The sequence below is a fragment of the Callospermophilus lateralis genome, chromosome 6 (assembly GCF_048772815.1).
Source record: "Callospermophilus lateralis isolate mCalLat2 chromosome 6, mCalLat2.hap1, whole genome shotgun sequence".
NCBI lineage: Eukaryota > Metazoa > Chordata > Mammalia > Rodentia > Sciuridae > Callospermophilus > Callospermophilus lateralis.
Window position 1 is genome coordinate 28,885,578 of NC_135310.1, and position 7,774 is coordinate 28,893,351.

The window sequence follows — 7,774 nt, forward strand, 5'->3', positions numbered from 1 at the left end:
CCCGCAATGCGGAAGCGGGAGCCCGCTGGACACGCTCTGGTCTGGGCCGCGAGGGGGCGCCGCGATCGCCAGGGGTCCCCGGTGTAGACCCGGACAGCTCGGGTCCGGGCCACGCCCCCTGCCCGGTTCTGTGCCCAGTGGGCAGGGAGCCGAGCCCGGAGACTGGACGGCAGGGCCCGCTTCTCCCGGCTTCCTCTGGAGGCCCCTGCGGTCACCGCCCTTGTTTTGGAGAGAGGCGGCACAAGGAGGTGTGCGCTGTGAGCAGCCGAGGGTGGAGGACCGAGCTGCTGCTGGCGCGCCTTCTGTGTGACCGGTCGGGTCACTTCCCACGTCGCCCGCCCGCGTTGGCGGCCGCCTGACTCTGGGTTCCACTGCGCCGCCCGCGCACGGAGAAAGGGACCTAGAACTTCTGCAGACTCTTGACCTCGCTGCCCCGCCCGCAGTCCTGCCGACGAGCGCCCCACCCTTGGGCTGGATCCCGCGGCCCAGCCAGGAGCGAGCGGCCCTACTCCCACCTAGAGGACCACTTAGGTTCCAAACAGCTTCAGGACCCCTCGTGGGAGGAAATGGGTGGGGATCCAGCGACTCTGGGTGAATCTTGAACTGTCCGGGTCCCTTGCCCTTTCTAAGAAAGGACCCCAAACCCTCTGGGCCATCTCGCCAGGATCAGGGATTTGGGAGGGCAGACTCTAGTTTTTTGAGAAATTTTGGTTAGAAGTCTTATTTTTTTCCATGAGATTTATTGAGTTAATTCACATGTTATACAATTCACATCTTTAAAGTGTATTGTTTAATGGTTTTTAGTATTATTCGCAAGGCTATGCAACGATCACAGTGTTAGCACATTTTCATCAACCCCCTTGGCGACAGCCTGTACCTTTAGCCACCTTCTAATTCCCCAGGCCCCAGCCCCAGGCAACTATTAATTTGCTCGGTCTAATAGGACATTTTGTATCAATGGAATCATAGCAATATGTGGTCTTTGTGACTAACTTTCTTCACCTAAAATGTTATCAAGTTTCATCCATGTTGTAGCATGCATCAACTCGTTTTTTTTTTTATGATTGAATAATATGACACTGTATAAACATTTTGTTTATTCTTTAGTTGGTATCATTCGGGTTATTTTAAGCTTTTGGCTATTATGAATAATGCTGCTATAAACGTTTCTGTAGAGGTTTCTCTGTGGACATGTTTCCATTTCTCTTCGGTGCACACCCAGGATTTGAATTGCTGAGTCAAATGGTAACTTTGTATTTAACTCTTTTGGACACTGCCAGACTGGTTTTTTCATCATTTTACATTCTCACCAGTAGGGTATGAGCGTTGTTTCCTCAGATCCTCTCTAACACTTATTATTATTTTGGTTTTTTGATTATAATCATTCTATAGGTGTGCCTATTGCTTTAATTTTTTTTCTTTTTTTTTAATTTTTGAGATATAATTTACCTTACAAGATGGGCTAGGTGGTCCATATCTATAATCCCAGGCACATCACTGGGAGGATGAAGCAGAAGGGTGAAAAGTTCCAGGCCAGTTTCAGCAACTTAGCAAAATCCTGTCTCAAAATAAAATAAAAAGACCTGGAGATGTAGCTCAAAGGTAGAGCATCCCTGGGTTTAATCCCCAGGACCACCACCACTAATAATAATCTGTATGACATAAAATTCACTATTTAAAAATAGGCAATTCAGTTTTCAGCAGACTCACTATGTTGTACAATCATCACCACTATCAGGCAGCCAAAATTCCTGTGTGGAGGGTATTTTACTCAGGTATGTAACCAGTTCCTCCTTACCCATCATGCCCCTGCAATGAATCTAGAATATTCATTAAAACAAAAAAATCCCATATAGCTGGGCAGTTGCTCTCCATCTCTCCTCCCATCCCTGCCCCAAACTCCAGCATCCACCAGTCTACTTTCTGTCTCTATAGTTCTGACATTTCATATAAATGGAATCATATAATATATAATATTTTGTGACGAACTTCTTAGTGAAAAAAAGTAGTGTTTTCAAGGTTGACACATACTATACCTGTACCACTACTTTAGTTCTTCTTAGTGTTGGAAAATGTCCCATTACTGGACCGTGTTGGGGGGGGGGGGGGAGGGGTACTGGGGTTGAACCCAGGACCTCACACTTGCTAGGCAAGTTCTGTACCACAAAGCTACAGCCCTAGTCTTGGAAGGGTGCTATTAAAACAATTGATGTCCTTCCCTCTTTCCCTTGCCCTTCCCTGCCCAAACAACTGTCTAGTGGCCTAGGAACACATGATACTTTCTAGTGGTTATATCAAATCTATCATTATGCAGAGCCAAGCTTAAATTATTTAGGGAAGCCTCAATAATGAATTTTGACTTATTTTAAAAATAGTCTATTTTAATTATGTAACAGATGGGATCCATTGCTTAGGTGACTTTGCAATGTTGAGAAATTGAGAATGTAATTATACTTTATTGCAGGATTTTTTAAGAGAAAAAGGAAGAAGTTTATAATTATTGGTTAAGAAGTTTGATTTTCTTTTAATCTGAAGCCTATCTTTTATAGTTATTTATATCTTTTTTCAGGCAAGAACATTGTATTTGTAGAAAAACAGGCTAATTTTGGAGCATTTTTAAAAATAGATGTGGGATATACAATTAATGAAGATAACAGCAAATATCTGATTAAATATCTAAAGGTGGTAATTAGTCACCTAAAAAGAACAGAAGAAGGAAAGAAAGGAATTTATTTCAAATTAATGGGGTTTTGTTAGAATAAATTAAACAAAATACAGAAGGTTCAAGTTTCATATCCCTATTTCAAACAATTGAGTTAGGTTTCTTGTGGCTAGATTATGATTAAATTGTTCTGTTAGCTCATACATAACTCATGTTTATGTGACACTATGAAGCTGATATTATACTTACGCTTTACAAAAACTTTAGAGACGAGTTCTATTTTCAAAGTTCACCAAGTGGAGGCTGAGGGTGGGGAGTTGCCCAATTACCTAAATACTTCTTTTTTACTTTTTTTTTTTTTTTCAGTAATTCACATGGACAATTAATAGACAACATTTTAGGAGTAGATATTAAATGGCTGTGTTAAGGGCTGGGATTGTAGCTCAGTGACAGAGCACTAGCCTAGCACGTGTGAGGTACTGGGTTTGATCCTCAGCACCACATAAAAATAAACAAATAAAGTCATGCTATCCATCTACAACTTCAAAAAGTTTTTAAAAAATGGCTGTGTTAGTCAGAAAAGACCAAGTTATACTATGGAACCAACCTGAAATCTCATTGGCTATAAGCAACAGCTCCTGCAAAAAAAATCCTTTTTGTCCTTTATCCTTTAAGTCTTCAGAGTCCTCAGAGGGTCTGATGGATTCTACAGGACAGCCCTTTTCAGGTGATGCAGCATGGCACTTTATGACAATGGAGTCCCTGTGCTCGCTGCAGCTGGAAAAAGAGCACCCAGGTATCTTTCAGCAGCCATTACCAATGCTCCTTATTCCACACTGCAAGCACCGAATCAATGAATCCAGAAATGTTGCTTTTAAGGGAGATACAGACTTAAGAGTCTTGTGAACCTCTGGTCGTGATATTTTTATCAACTAATATAGACAAAATTTATGTGTGTTTCTGTACAAAGATGTCTTATTTAACATATGTTGTTGATTCACTGCCATTGAACCCATATCCAACGTTGTAACTCGTGCCTGAATGAAGCTTATCTAACACACATTTTCACATAGGCTCATAGGTTATGAGCTTTCTTGCACTTTAGGAACACTGGACGACACTTTGGCACTGCACCTGGGGATGATGTTAAGCAGTAAGATCATCAACAAAAAGCACAAGAATGAGAAAAATGTGGCACTAATTTGACTGTGAAAATGGACATTGTCTAGAGTATGAGAGCCAAATAAGGAGACAGGCCTCTGCATCTTGTGTGACTTTACCTGGAAATCTACGCACTGGCCAACACAAATGTTTTGTTGCTATGTGTGTGTCTTCGAGTGACAGAAAGTTCTGTGAGTATTGATTGTGGAGCTACAAATAGATTTAGCAAGTACCCAAGTTTGCAGATACAGAATCTGCGAATAATGAGGATCAACTATAAAATGCTTCTTGCAATAAGTTCTGTAAGTTGCTCCCATCCATATTTTATTGGCCAAGGCAAATCCCCTAGCCCTGAATAGCCTCAAGGGAGTATGGAAGTTCTCAAAGGAGAATTCAAAATACTTGAGAAAGCAGTTTATAATATCATTAGTCACTCATTGATTCTTTTTTCCATACTTGTGGCAGATTTTATTTCCCAAAGATGACTGCAATGTTATTTCCCATCCAGTGCATTGTTCTTAAAGCAGGACTTTGACATATCTCCTGCTGACAGGTGGAGGTCTGTGTTCTCTTTCTTTATAACTGGCTCAAGATGATGGTGGAAGTAATATTGGGTGACTTCTTTCTGAGGCTACATTATTAAAGGCTTTCACCAGGTCTCTTTGGAATCCAAGAGCCTGCTAAAGGGAAGCCATGTAGCTCCATGGAAGACACGTGTGGGTTCCTGGCTGAGGTCCCCAAGCACAGTTGGCATTAGCCATCACACCTGTGAGTGAGCACCTGTTCAAATGACTCCAGCCTCCTGCCATTGAGTCACCTCCAGACTTCCTGAGTCTTCTTAGCTGAGGCTCAGAGATCATGAGCAGATACAAGCTGTCTCTGCAGTACCCATGCAATCTGTGAAGGTAAGATAGATAATCATTTTTTTTTATGACACAAAGTTTAGGGTGATTTGTTTTTTTAGAAATAGTAACTCAAAGAATATTTACTCTGGCAAGGACTGTGCTAGGTGTTGGGGGATGACTTTAGCAATTAATAAAATTTGGTCCTGAATTAGAACAAAAAATATATTAAAAAATTAAAAAATTTGATCCTGTCTTACTGTCAAGTCATCTTTTATTCTGGGGCCATTCTTGCACCCACATTATAATTACCTATTTTATGGTTTCAGTTGTTTCAAATATGATAACTGTAGATTGGGTAGCAACCTGCTATTCTAACATGAAATATAATAGTTTCTTTTGGTTGGCTTCTCCTTTAGTTTTGATGAGAACTATAATTCTCATCTATTATTTAGATCCAAAACAACCCAGGAAGCCCCTTTTACACTGAGCACTTTGCTCAGTGCCTGATAGATCCATAATTGCTTGATAAATGTTGAATGAATGCCCATCATAGAATTTACCAGACACGTGGATAGTGATTGAGTGTTTTTAGGAGCACCTGTGAACAAACCACCTTTCTAATGTGCCACGGAAAATGAAGAGACATTTACGGAATTGTGGAGAGGTAGATAAAAAAAGCTAAAGTCTAAAACTGGAAATGCCTTTAAAAATTAAAGCATCAATTTTAATCAGAATGAAACTTGATACAACTTCTGAGACTGTGGTAGGTGTTTATGTAAAAAGAAGACATTCATATTGATTTTAAAGGCCTCACACTTTGGAGTAAAAGTAGATAACCAAATATATCACAGTCAGACAGTGCACATTTGCAAAAGCACTTTAAAAAGAAAACAAAACCTTTGATGCATCTAAAGGAACATGTTTCTAATATATCATTTGATTAAAGATCATCTAAAATCTTAGAGCAGCAAAGGTGTTCTCTTAAACTCTTTACCCAGGGTTCTCATTGTTGCTGTTGAGTTATTTTTGCTACTTCTTAATTAGGACAAATTAAAGAATTGACTTGTGTTCCCATACTCTGGACCATTATTTCTATAAGACAATAAATTGATTTGTTCTGCATATTTCTGCCTGCTGTGTTTGCTGGGAGAAAAAAAAAGTATCTGTTGAGAATAAACAGACTTCAATAAACAAGAAAAATCATGTAAAAAAGATAATTGGCAGAAATAGGGCTTGATTCCCTGATGACTGTTTTAGAACAGAGTTGTTACAGCTGTGCCATGTCCCACTTCCTGGAAGATGAGCACCAGTCTTGAAGATACTTGTGAACCAGCCCATTCTCAGCCTGCATTATGGTCTCCCCAGGTAATTCAATGCCTGAATTTGTTTGGATTTACATGAACAGAATGAGATCCAGGCACGAAAGAGATAACCAGTGATTAAAATTGACTCCAAGATGGAGAAAACGTTTGGCCGTAATGCCTTGGACCTTTCCTCTTCTGGGTGAGTGCTTCTCAAGCTATCTTCAATGAAAGACCATTTAATAACTCTAAAACTTTTCCTAGTTCCTCATAAACCAACTAGTGATTCTAGTTACACACAAAGCTATTTGCAGCTCATGCTATGTGCTTCTTCATCCACAAGTTTTATAGCAATTTAATTGGTGTAGACCCAAAAGCAGCAATATGTGTCTTCTGATCACAAGCATGGATTTTGTAAAAAGGTTAAGCTGCTATAAATGTCTCTAAACATTGTCCATTGCTCTAATTATCTTATCTTAGACTGGTAACAAATAGTGAGGAATTTGTGAGTCAGTACTGGCTCATGGACCATGCCTTGAAAAACACTGATCTAGATGACTGTTCCTGTCCAGTTGGATTAAGGGTCTCCAAGTATTATGTCTTTCATGACCTTTGGGATCGACTCTCTAGATACCTGGCTTGTATTTACACTTAAGAAAGATGATTTAATTAACATATAGTACATATTATTTTTTAATATTTACATTCTCTACTCATCAATTAATATGCACATAAATTCATATTTAAATGCATTATATAAATAGTTTGGTTGTGATGCTTATTTATTTAAGAGTCAGGAAGATGAGCTTTGCCCCCCTTCAGGTTCATAATTTATTTTTTAAATTGACTGTCTCATGGTAAGTTGACATTAGCTTCTCCAGGTATGAGAACTTGAGGGATGAGTATAGACAGATGGGAATCCATTTTTGTTGCTTTCATAGCTGAAGTTTCTTTAGACTATCCCTTGAAGGATAGAGCAATCAAAGCAATGCCTCTGTATGTGGCCAGTACACAATTCATTCATTCTACTTGTGTAAGTGAAAGTGTTGAAATATTTTTTAATACCAGTGAACTGGAATTGGACATCAGTTTCTGGACCTGCCATGATTTCAATCTTGCCATAGCCACAAATTCCCCAGCCTATGTCTTTCACAGCCAGACCTCCACTAGGTCAGAAGAAGGAGGTTCATTCTTGACTTAAATTTATGTTTAAGAATCTGGGTTTTCCTCGGAGTTCTGTTACTTTCTGGTTCTGTGGTCTTGGGTACATGATTCAGCCTCACGGAATCTGTTTCATTTTTGCAAATGGGTGGTATTCCCTTCCTGTGATTTTGAAGATCCTGAAAGGTAATGCCCAGTTATCTCTTAGCCCAGTACTTTGCATATTTATACTGATAAATTGTAGCATGGTTGTTTGTTTGTTCACAGTTCTGGGGATGGAGCCCAGGGGCTCACACATGTTAGGCAATGCTCTACCCCTGAGCTACATTCCAGCCCCAGTACAGTCCTTTTGGAATAAGAAGTCAGGGCAATATCATTAAGATCTCACATCAGTTTACTGAACTTGCCTTGTCCCCTGGCCATTGAACACACAAGTGTCATATTCCTTGTACATTCTGCCAATCGAAGAAAACTTACCTCTTATTCACTTTTTGTTATGGTGACATGATCAAAATGGGAGGAAGGGAGGGAGCAAAGATGTGGTGAGAACGATTGGGCAAGTGCAGGGGAGAGAAATGCATTCTTATTTCCTCTGAAAGCAATTCCTTGCCTGAAGTTTGCCTGTATTAGATCAGAATAGTCTC

General features: G+C 40.0%; 1 pseudogene; it reads right to left on the reverse strand.

Moving 5' to 3' along the window:
* Positions 1-6,821: 6,821 nt before the first annotated feature.
* LOC143401811 (ATP synthase F(0) complex subunit k, mitochondrial pseudogene) lies at positions 6,822-7,074 on the reverse strand (annotated as a pseudogene).
* Positions 7,075-7,774: the final 700 nt, after the last annotated feature.